This window comes from Diadema setosum, chromosome 18, assembly GCF_964275005.1.
Source record: "Diadema setosum chromosome 18, eeDiaSeto1, whole genome shotgun sequence".
Classification (NCBI taxonomy): domain Eukaryota; kingdom Metazoa; phylum Echinodermata; class Echinoidea; order Diadematoida; family Diadematidae; genus Diadema; species Diadema setosum.
In genome coordinates this window covers 23,460,155-23,472,334 of record NC_092702.1, presented here as the reverse complement: position 1 = coordinate 23,472,334, position 12,180 = coordinate 23,460,155, and the positions used below count along the sequence as shown (strand labels likewise).

At 40.3% G+C, this 12,180-nt stretch overlaps 1 protein-coding gene across 1 annotated transcript in view; it reads right to left on the bottom strand.

Moving 5' to 3' along the window:
• Positions 1-12,180, bottom strand: part of LOC140242096 (dynein axonemal assembly factor 9-like) — an 82,008-nt gene that overhangs the window by 63,115 nt on the left and 6,713 nt on the right. The window lies entirely within an intron of this gene.

The window sequence follows — 12,180 nt, the reverse complement described above, 5'->3', positions numbered from 1 at the left end:
TTGCAACCCGTGCCTCTGGATTTACGTCGGAGGAATCATTCATCGGTGCATCAAGGACCATTCATCTGTGCATCGAACATCGTAGTTAGACATCACCAAGGGACTATATAACATCGTGATTACGATTTGGGCTGTAATGCGTGTAAGTGATTGTATTACTGATTTATAATTGTTTCTCTTGATCATTATTGTACTGATGTGAAAGCCGATTACGAGTCTGTACCCACAATATCACTGTTAATAAACCGCCTGAACATTAGTTGATTGTTTCTTTTGTGCGATCATTCTCAGAGTGATTTTGGTCGTAACAAAATTGGGGGCTTGTCCGGGAAGTGAATTTAAAGCCAAAACTTAGAATTTGGAACGTTCCGGAATCCAGAATATTGGTACACACAAAATACCAGTGAGTTGATTGTTCAATTGCATATTGTGTGTAATACATTGTGACAATGTCACTCAGTACAATGGATGTTCAGGCATTTGTTCAGAGGACAGATTTGTCCCTCAAAGATTTGCAAAGGTTACGCAAATGTGATTTGACTGCTATTGCACAGCATTTAAATGTTGATGTTCCACAAGGTGTAAGAAAGGCAGAAATTCTTGACTTGGTAGCTGGTCACATGGAGCTCAAAGAAGAAACTCAAATTTCAGATCAAGCCCAAATGTCTGATCAAACACGGCTTGAGCTTGCTAAATTGCAAATGAAGGAAAGGGAAAAACAAAGAGAAATGGAAATGAAGGAAAGGGAAAGGGCTAGAGAAATAGAAAGAGAGCAAAGAGCTAAAGAAATGGAAATGAAGAAAAGAGAAATGGAAATGGAAATGCAGAAACTTGAAATGGAGCACCAAATGAAATTGCGTGAGATTGAGTTGGCTCATGCACAGATTGTTGAAAATCGTGAAAGGGCTCCCCCTGAATTCGATTTGGCCAAGAACATTCGATTGGTGCCAAAGTTTGAAGAAAACAGAGTCGATGCATATTTTGTGTCATTTGAGAAGGTGGCTAACAGTTTGAAAGGGCCACAGGAATTTTGGCCCTTGCTCATTCAAAGTGTGTTTGTCGGCAAATCAGCTGATGTGTACTCATCTCTCTCTGAAGAGCAATCACGTGACTATGCTACAGTCAAGAAAGCAGTGTTGAATGCTTATGAATTGGTGCCAGAGGCTTACAGACATAAGTTCAGAAATTCGTACCGCAAACCAGGCCAGACACATGTTGAGTTTGCTCGTGAAAAAGAAATGACGTTTGATAGGTGGTACAGATCCCTCAAAGTGGATCAGGATTTTGATAACCTACGTGAGGTTGTTCTCTTGGAAGAATTCAAAAAGAGTGTTGCTGTCAGTGTGAGGTTGCATCTGGAAGATCACAAAGTGACAAGTTTGCATAAAGCAGCCTTTATGGCTGATGAGTATGAGCTAACCCACAGACATGAAAACAGACCACCTTTCAAGAATTTCTCTGGAAATAAGAGAGACAAAACTCAGTCGAGCAATCCAAAGAATGCTGGTTCTGAAAAAGGCACGAGTTCTGAAACTTCATCGGCACCACAGCCTCAATCTGACAAAGGGTCCAGTACAAGTGCAAATGTCATCAGATGTTTTCATTGTCACAAGAAAGGGCACGTAAAGTCACAATGTTGGAAGTTGCAAAATGGTGCAACGAAGGAGGTGGGATTTGTCATGTCAAAAAGTGTCCTACCCGAAAATAGTGTCCCGTTCAGTGAAACACAGGCCATTGAAAGTCGATCTCCCAAATTCAAAGATAGGCTGAAGCAGGTGGATGAGAGCTATCGTAGCTTTTTGTTTGATGGTGAGGTGACCCCATGTACTTCTGGTGAGGCAGGTAAGCCAGTAGTCATCCTGCGGGATACGGGGGCCTCTCAGTCGTTAATGGTGGATGGTGGTATGACTTTTCCACCAGATAGTGTAGTGAATGCAAAAGTCTTGATTCAGACTGTTGATGGCAGTTATATGTCAGTACCACTGTATAGAGTGGATTTGAAGTGTGACCTAGTTTCTGGTCCTGTCACTGTTGGAGTTGTTCCTGAGTTGCCCATGGCAGGCATTGACTTTTTGTTGGGGAATGACTTGGCTGGGGACAAGGTGGTTGCGTCTCCAGTTGTTTCGGATAAACCAGTGGTGGTTGCTGAAACTGAGCAGTTGCAGGAGGAGTTTCCTGGGATTTTCCCAGATTGTGTTGTGACTAGGTCTCAGGCTCGTAGAGCTGTTCAAGATGATGCGGATTCTGTTGATGTGGAGGAGAATTCCGGTGTTTGGTTGGCAGAAACCTTTTTCAAGGATTTGAATGATGGGGTTGCTGTATTAGGCTCCGAGGCTAACAGTGATGGGCTGTTTAGCAAGTCTTCCTTGGTTGAAGCACAGCAGGCAGACTCTGAGTTAAAAGGCTTGTCTCAGACGGCGTGTTCTGAGGCTGAGGCTGAAAAGGTCCCTGAGTGCTATTATGTCAAAGATGGCATTTTGATGAGGAAGTGGAGACCTCCCCATAGGCCAGCTGATGAGGATTGGACGGTGGTCCGTCAAGTTGTTGTCCCTCCCAATTACCGCGGTGAGATCTTGAGGATTGCTCACGAGTTACCTGTTGGCGGCCATTTAGGCGTCAGAAAGACAAAGGATCGGATCATGAGGCATTTTTATTGGCCAGGGTTGAATGTGGATGTGGCTGAGTTTTGCAAGACTTGTCACACATGTCAAGTGGCTGGTAAACCACAGCATTCAGTGAAGCCGGCGCCATTGATTCCGATGCCTGCGTTTGAAGAACCATTCAGTCGGGTTCTAGTTGACTGTGTTGGACCTTTGCCTAGGACTAGGTCAGGTCATAAGTACCTCTTGACAATCATGGATATGTCTACACGGTTTCCAGAGGCTATCCCATTGAGAAATATCACTGCCAAGACTGTGGTAGATGCGCTAGTGCAGTTTTTCACTAGGTATGGGTTGCCCAAGGAAGTGCAGTCTGACCAAGGGTCAAATTTCATGTCAGGCATATTTCAAGAGGTGATGTATCGTTTGGGTGTGAAGCAGCTGAAGTCGTCAGCTTATCATCCCCAATCCCAAGGTGCGTTGGAGCGCTACCACCAGACCCTAAAGACAATGATTAGGGCATTTTGTGAGGAGTATCCCGAGGATTGGGATAAGGGCATCCCTTTCCTGCTGTTCGCAACGAGGGACTCCCCAAATGAGTCGACGGGTTTCAGCCCATTTGAGTTGGTGTACGGTCATGAAGTTAGGGGCCCACTGAAGCTCATCAAAGAGAAATTCATGACTGAGGATGATGAGGTCCACTTACTTGACTATGTGTCAAAGTTTCGTGAAAGGCTTTCAAAGGCTTGTGAGGTAGCTAGGGAACACTTGAAAGTGTCACAAGACTCAATGAAGAGAAAGGCAGACAAAAATGCCAAAGCTCGAACCTTCAAACCAGGTGACAAAGTTCTTGTACTGCTGCCCATACAAGGTGAACCACTGAAAGCCAAGTTCAGTGGCCCATACTGTGTCAAAAAGAAACTCAATGATGTGAACTATGTGATCAGTACGCCAGACAGACGAAAAGATCAGAGGGTGTGTCATGTAAACATGCTGAAAGAGTACTATGAGAGAAAGGCTAGTCAGCCGGTAGGCGTAGCTCAGGTGGTAGAAGAAGAAGTAGATGAAGAGGGAGAAGCTCAAGATGAGAATGGAAGTGAGCCCTCTAGTGCCAGGTTGTCTAACTCAGAGATGTTAGGGAAAGTAGATGAGGCACTGAACTACCTACCTGAAAATCAGAGGAAAGATGTGACTAGTCTGTTACATGAGTACAAAGAAGTGTGTAAAGACAAACCAGGTTGCACCCCTCTGGCTGTCCATGATGTTGATGTAGGAGATGCTGACCCTATCAAGCAAAACCCTTACAGGTTAAACCCGAGCAAACTGCAAAAAGTAAGGGAAGAGGTTCAATACATGTTAGACAATGACATAATAGAACCGAGTAAAAGCAGTTGGAGCTCCCCAATCGTCATGGTGCCCAAACCGGATGGGTCTCAAAGATTCTGTATAGATTACCGAAAGGTAAATGCCGTGACGAAAACAGATTCTTTCCCCATTCCCAGACTAGAAGACTGCATTGACAGGGTCGGAAATTCTGCATATGTCAGTAAAATAGACCTTCTAAAGGGATACTGGCAAGTGCCCTTGACCGACAAAGCCAGGGAGATTTCTGCCTTTGCCACACCAGATGGCTTGTTCCAATGCAAAGTAATGCCATTTGGCATGAAAAATGCTCCGGCCACCTTCCAACGGCTGACAAACCAAATCATTGCCGGGCGTGACAACTGTGTAGTATACATTGATGACATCCTAGTGTATAGTGACACGTGGGAAGAGCACATTACACACTTGCGGCAACTCTTTGATCGACTCAAGGAGGCCGGATTGGTGATTAATCTGGCAAAGAGTGAATTTGCAAAGGCCAAAGTGGTGTATCTCGGGCATGTAGTCGGTCAGGGACAGGTATTGCCAAGAGAAGCCAAGGTAGAAGCTATACTAGGCTTTCCCATTCCCCAATCCAAGAAGGAGTTGCTCAGATTTCTGGGCATGGCTGGTTTCTACAGGAAATTTGTACCGAATTTCAGCACTGTAGTCACCCCCCTAACAAACCTGCTGAAGGGCAAGGCAAAGTACACCTGGACTGATGAGTGTCAAAGAGCCTTCGAGAAACTAAAAGCAGTCCTTGCTAATGAGCCTGTTCTGGCAGCTCCTGACTTCCAAAAGCCATTCAAAGTGGCAATAGATGCTAGTGATGTAGGAGTGGGAGCGGTTTTGCTCCAAGAAGATGAAGAAGGCACTGAACGACCGGTTAGCTACTTTTCCAAAAAGTTGAACGCATACCAAAAGAAGTACTCAACAATCGAGAAGGAGGCTCTCAGTCTCATCCTTGCCCTCCAGCAATATGAAGTGTACTTGACAAATAGCAAAGGGGAGATCACGGTCTATACTGACCACAACCCCTTGGTCTTTTTAGACCGGTTCAAAATGAAGAACAATAGACTGTTCAGATGGAGCATGATGACGCAGCCATATGCTCTCAAAATCAAACATGTGGCAGGCAAAAATAATGTAATTGCTGACGCTTTGTCAAGAGTGTAACATGAAGAGAGTATCAAAGGTGAAAAGTTTTCACCGCATATCACTTACAGTGTACATTGTATGTGTTTAGCATATCCATTAATGTATGCAAAACAGTTTGACATGATTGTATAAGCTCCGAGAATCCAAGCAATATCAATGTAACTGGTATCCATGAAAAGAGAACATGGAATTAATGCAGCTATTTAAAAGGCCTGTGATAGTATGCGATTATGGTTGCTTGATTTGGATTTTACCTCACATTCGTTGTAAATAACAATGAGAAATTGTGAAGGTAAAAGAAACCCTTGCTACGGCAAGGCTTTCTTTTTCCCATGGGGGATGGTGTCACAAATGTACACACAAGTAGTTATGTACATGTATCAAGGCTGTATGCATGGTTGTTTAATGTGTATGTACACAGGGTGACCAGATTAATGGAGAACATTCTATATGATATAGATATAGTACATACAGGCTGACCAGATCAGTGGAGAATTTTCTATGTGGTATACAATGTAGCTACAGTACATGTATGCATGTGACAGGAAATATATTATAGCTCACTCAATCTAGAAGGATTTAACCCATTCCAGAAAATTCTAGGAAGTGCTGGCTGAGTGAGGCACTGCCCTTGTAACCCAATGTGATTGGTTGTTAATTTTGGCAATGATGTTATGCACATATTAGGCAGTGAGTCATCCAGGATTCCTGGAATTTGGACTTGCTAGTATGTTCAGGTATGTGGCCCCAGGTTGGAGAAAATTACAGAATGTACTAGAAAGGGGTGAATGGATAGTATATAAGCAGGAGAAATTCTGAGGTAGGCAGAGTACCCAACACCTCTGCTCTGAGAGTTACGTCACTTCTGGCTCTGAAGCGACTTGTTATAGTCAGTCCTGTGTTACCTGCTGACCTGCTATACAACCTGTGTTTGTGGAGATAAGGCCTGGGAGACATTTTGCCTGCAGAGAATTAATTTGCCTACATTGGAGATAGACTCCATATTTTAGTGTCAATGGACATTATTACGGCACAGCTGTGACGGGCTGGATTCCTTGCTGGACATTATAAAGTGAATCCTCATTCAACGCATCAACTGGACGTGGTCGTCATAACGTTTGGATTTTGCACGTTTCGCCGTGGACATACACCTTGTTTATCGTGGAATTTACCCTGGATCTATAACGTGGATTATTGCAACCCGTGCCTCTGGATTTACGTCGGAGGAATCATTCATCGGTGCATCAAGGACCATTCATCTGTGCATCGAACATCGTAGTTAGACATCACCAAGGGACTATATAACATCGTGATTACGATTTGGGCTGTAATGCGTGTAAGTGATTGTATTACTGATTTATAATTGTTTCTCTTGATCATTATTGTACTGATGTGAAAGCCGATTACGAGTCTGTACCCACAATATCACTGTTAATAAACCGCCTGAACATTAGTTGATTGTTTCTTTTGTGCGATCATTCTCAGAGTGATTTTGGTCGTAACACTATGCATGAAGTTGCTCTGAGCATTATTGCTATAAAAAATATTCAGCACAATCACGGCCTGGATTTTGATAATATACTGCAAAACTTTCTTCCTTTTCCATTCTTGTCACTACATCCCAACAATACCCAAATAAACCAGAAGAATCCATAATGTACATTGTGCGTGTGTGCGTCACTAAGCGAAACATTTGTATTTTTATATTGCCTTTATAACAAATAGGTAATGTTGTGCTAGTGATCTATTTGGCGTACCCATATCATTAATACTGGCACAATGCAGGCTACAACAATCACATGACTTCATCTCAGATTGGCATGGCCCCCCTTTTTCCATGTCAGGGCATAACAGTAGCCAATGTACTGATACCAGAACAACTGGAATAGTGCTTCCTAAAATACCTCCTACATATTCCCTACACCAATAACGGGTAAACATGGAGTTTATGAAAGCAGAACCCGTCTTAAGTACAATATACAGTACATGTAATTCAATCTAAAGTGCATTATGAGTGTAATATGACAGCAGGTACTTTGGATGAAATATCCTACAGCGTGCCATACAATGTATGTTTGCAAGGAAATTGTGAGCACTTGCCATGAAACAAGAACCAATACTCCCAATATGACATAATAAATGGCTGGTTTTGTTCTTAACATGACCATTACATCAGTCCCTTTGTCTTTCCAACCTGAAATGATACTTTGGGCAGATGAACATATCTCTTGAAATGCTTTGAACCCTCAGTCATATCACTCCGCCATCCCCCCCCCCCCCAAAAAAAAAGAAAAAAAAAAAGAAAAGAAAAAAAAAAAAGAGAATTCAAGCTGCAAAGGACATTATATACCTAACACTTTCCCAAGCCAATATATTTATTCTTACACATTCATAAATCCATAATCTCATGTCAGGGGGCTGTTTCACTAAATGCTAACATCAGTCACTACGTTCAATTCTACTCAATCAGTCCTCAGAAGATAGGAACTGTTTCACTATCAAGCCATTAACCTTGGGAACAAAATCTTGCAACCACCTTGCCTTATCCCATTGTAAAATACATTTTGAATTTCCATCCTTTCCAACTAGATTTGATCTGAATCCATTAAACTTTTGATTCACTGCTTGGCTTGTTATAGTTCCCACATTAGTGAAACAGGGCCCAGATTGCAGATCACAAAATATGTGTTGTTTAATCTAACTACATGTAGAGGAAGGTCACTTATTAACAGGAAGTAATCAGGACTATTGGAAGGGGGCAGCATTATACTTGTAAATAACACACATCAGTGAAGGCATTAGTAAGAATTACCCACATATTGTACCTTCGGGACAGTTTAATACATCCGAGGTGATAGCCGAGGACATTTGGACTGTTTCAAAGGTACTAGGTGTGAGTAATTACACATGTATACTAATGCCTAAACAAAATGATGTGCATTATTTGTTTAACTCTTTATGTGCCATGGTGGAAACCCCCTGTGTGCCATATTATTCTGAGACACGAACGTAGTCATGCTTAGAGAAAACATTCTGTTTTTTCAAATCTATGTAACGTCTACAGATTTCTGTTAAGCTGAACATGTAGTGAACAAAGTTGTAGAGAAAATACCAAGCTTTATTTTGATGAAAATTTGTAAGACAAATCGATGATTGTTTTTCTTTGAAATGACCAGTAGCTACATTTACTCTAAAGTGCACACAAAACAGTGACAGAAACTTAGAATTTACATGCAAATCTCTTTGGGAACACCACTTGATAGTCAGTCATCACATAAAATGCAAGCTATTATGTGAGACGAACGGAAGAGCGACAAAAGCTTTCATTGTACTGCTGCATTTGGCGATTTATCGATCGGTTTGGGTAGGTTTGTGGGTTTGAGCAGAATATGCGAAGTTGGCACGCCGTCGACTGAGTCGGACGTGCGAACGTGGCACATAAAGAGTTAATAAAATGATGACGCAGATCCTTGTAGTTTGATAAATTACCCTCGATAATCACACGTAAATGAAACAATGAAATCTTGCCCAGTCATCATCACAACATGAAAGTGCTAATGACCGGTCATTATACTTAAATACTTTACTAGTAACCAGTCATAAGCAAATTAAGCAAAATAAATGGCTGGTCATGTGTACACTCTCAACCAATCATTTGATTAATATCTGCTCCATCATCTTATGAATTATGATCGAAGAATACAATATTATCTGTTATGCTTGCGCTTGTCCAGTTTTCCTGGTCACCACAAAGTCAAATTAGTGATTACCTCACAAAAAAATGAACTCAGATCAAAGACTATGAACAGAAGCAAAAGAAAAGATTACAGAAATCATTTCAAATGACTTCATGGAATATACAATGAAAAGATTGGAAGGAGAACTTTACTTGCTTTAAAATTATAAAGTTCAAGATACCTTAAATCTCAAATATAACACTGGTATTTAAACAGCACTAATTCCAGTGGTCACATATACCATACTTTTTGTCACATGCAGAGCTATAAATCACACAGCTTGATATGCGCAGGAATATCCCAAAATAATGTACGTCCACATAATTGTATGTATACACATACAGTACAATGATTTATTTAGGCTGATTATCTCATTTTCCCTTTATGGAAAAAAAATATGTGCCTAAATATCATGAACTGTACAAAAAGAAAATAATGGATTAGGTATATATAACAATTACACAGCATGTTCAAGATTGCTTTGGAATAAATGAGTAATGTATTCTGCCCTACTTTGGCAAAAAGAAGCAAGTGACAAAAGTGACATTTCTCGTAAAAGAGCAAAATGTGTCTGTCATTTACACTGACGTCAATGGACTATCATGATGTCTTATCTAACATTATATCTCTTAGTAGGATGAGTGTTTCTGCATGAAATTTGGCCTGGAAGAAGAGCTCATTATGTGAATTATGAAAACATCAATAACTCAAATTCGGATGGTATGTCACTTGCTTCCTTTTGCCAAAGCAGGGCAGTATAGTCTTTAAAGTTGAAATATTCTGGAAATCAAGGAGGCTAAAAACAGCACAGTGACTTTAAAAAGGGGTCACTCAGTGAATACAATCTGACTGTCGTCTAAAGTGTGCTTTAAAGAGAAGAAAGGATGCCTCCCCCCCCAAAAAAAAAGGGAGGAAAAAAAAAAAGGAGAAAAGACCCCTTTCAATTCAATTCAATTCACTTCACTGACAATCATAAAAGGTCAATTCCACGGAAAGGTTGCATTTTATGAAAATCAAACTATTGAGTATAGATGATTAATGAAGCTTAATTAGATGATCTGGTATTGTTTACTCAAAGCAGCCTTTCACAATGGATATTTTGATACCTCATTTGTGAACATCGGTGAACGTGGAGTGGAGTTATGTCCAAAAAACCTTCATTTTTCATGAAAATTGCCAATTTTTGCAGAATTTATGTATCATGTCTGATACACTATTATGACTATAATACAGCTTGTGTAATGCTCAGATGGCTTATTTTCTGAATGTTCTTTGGTCATAGATTGGTTTTATGATGTTCTAGAACTTGTTCCGGCATCAGTAAATATTATTCTCGCAATTTCAAAATGTGGTAGTTAATAGCGTCCCATAAGTCACGTTTTTGTGTCCCATCAGTCACACTGGTTTTCCCTATCCTGCTACTGTACCAATGAGTAGATATTCATACCACTTGGCTCAGGGTAAGCACCAACCCTTTGATACATTCAGGAAAGAAAATATCTTTCCAGAGACTCTGTGTGTAAGAATATTTCAGAACTTACTTTCCCATGTGAAAAACGGTGATCCTCAGATGTCCCATAAGTCACGACAGCAATTTTTCGTTGCTGTACGTAATGCAATGATACTTTTCAAACTAAGTATGGTGTTTTCATAAACTGTGATATGATGGATCTAACCATGAACTGAGAAAAATGCATTTGATGCAACTATTTTCTCAAAATACTGGTTTGAAATTGCCGAAAATTGTCACTTTGTCCCATAAGTCACAATGGAATTGACCAAAAACAGAAATATGTACAGGGTAAAATGTAACGGGCAGTTCACAGAGAATGCTAAAAGGCTCGAGGCAAATGTGATCCCCTGATACCAGCGATAAAATTCAGAAGGTCATCACATGATAACTCTTGTAAGAAGACAACAACTAATCACATGTTAGTATAAGTACTGGTGACTGGTTCTGGAAATACATTGTATCTTGTGGGTTGCAGTGAACCATTGAGCTAGCAAAGGTGATACAAGTCTAATTACACCAAGTGTGCTAATTCTACCCTATATCAAACAGTTATGTGTAGGTGTACATGTACAATGTACTGTAAAAGTGGAAATTTTCGCGGTGTCGAAATTTTTGCGCATTTCACGCAACCAGAAACTAGCGCGAAAGTAAAAGCATGCGAATATTTTTGCTTGCCATATGTTCCTGTGCGTGATGTCTTGATTCCATGGAATCAAAAACACGCGAAACTCTTCTTACCTGGCCAAGGGCGAAAAATTAGTTGCGCGAAAATATCCACTTTTATAGTATGTAAGAAGAGTTAATAATTGCTCTGTTGTATTATGTTGTTATTCAGGAATAACACTTTATCAAGTGCCAACAAACAATCATCTCCCAAATGCAAAATTACAAACCACATCTGTAAAGTAACTGCAATCTGATATGTGGGTCAATCCATGTCAAATCATCCAGTGCTTGTCACCCGACCCCCTCCGATTTTCTTTAAAATCGCACCAAATGTTCCCCAAAGTGTCTGACGGAAAATCCCAAAATATTTTGCCCCAAGGTCAATTGGTTGCTAAGATACAGCCTCACATAGCAACCGGTGCGCATTCCAAAAAATTAGTTAAAAGAAAATTAGGCATTTTTGATTGACTGTTTTAGCTTGGATATTTATGCAAAAGTGTTCATTATCTGGAAATTGAGAGAACTTTATAGTCTTTGCAAGAAAAACTGACTGTGACGCGAAATTGACTTTTCGTTAACGTGCACGAGGTCACCGAAAATGGTGTTAAATGTTAATTTTGACAATTTTAATGCATATTTAGAAGCTAATATCTTCCACATTTCATCACCTTAGGTTCTAAAATATTATGTTGTTGAAGGCTTTGACTTGCTCAGTAATTTTGAAAAAAATCGGCACATTCATGGTCACCGTTTTTACGGAGAGCGCCCTCAAAGTTGACAAAAATGAAAAATGTGCCAAATTCAAGGTCACGGATCACCCTTCGTCCCACCTAGGAATAGCATCAATTTTTGTATATTGATAGACATTTACCTATATTATCTTGGGTTACCAAAGAAATTTTGCTCCCGAAATGTTCAGTGGAAAATTTACCCCACCGAAAATGGTTGTAAACGGCCAAATTCCCACGAAATATCACATATTGGGTTTAGAGGACATTTCAAATGTCCACGCTTTCGAAATGAAAAGCACTAGCCCTGTGATATTTGCAGTAGGGATAGTCTGTTATACATATTTTAGTAATATATACCACAAAACACTTTTATTACATAATAATGACCTTGAAATTTAATCCAAAATTTGATA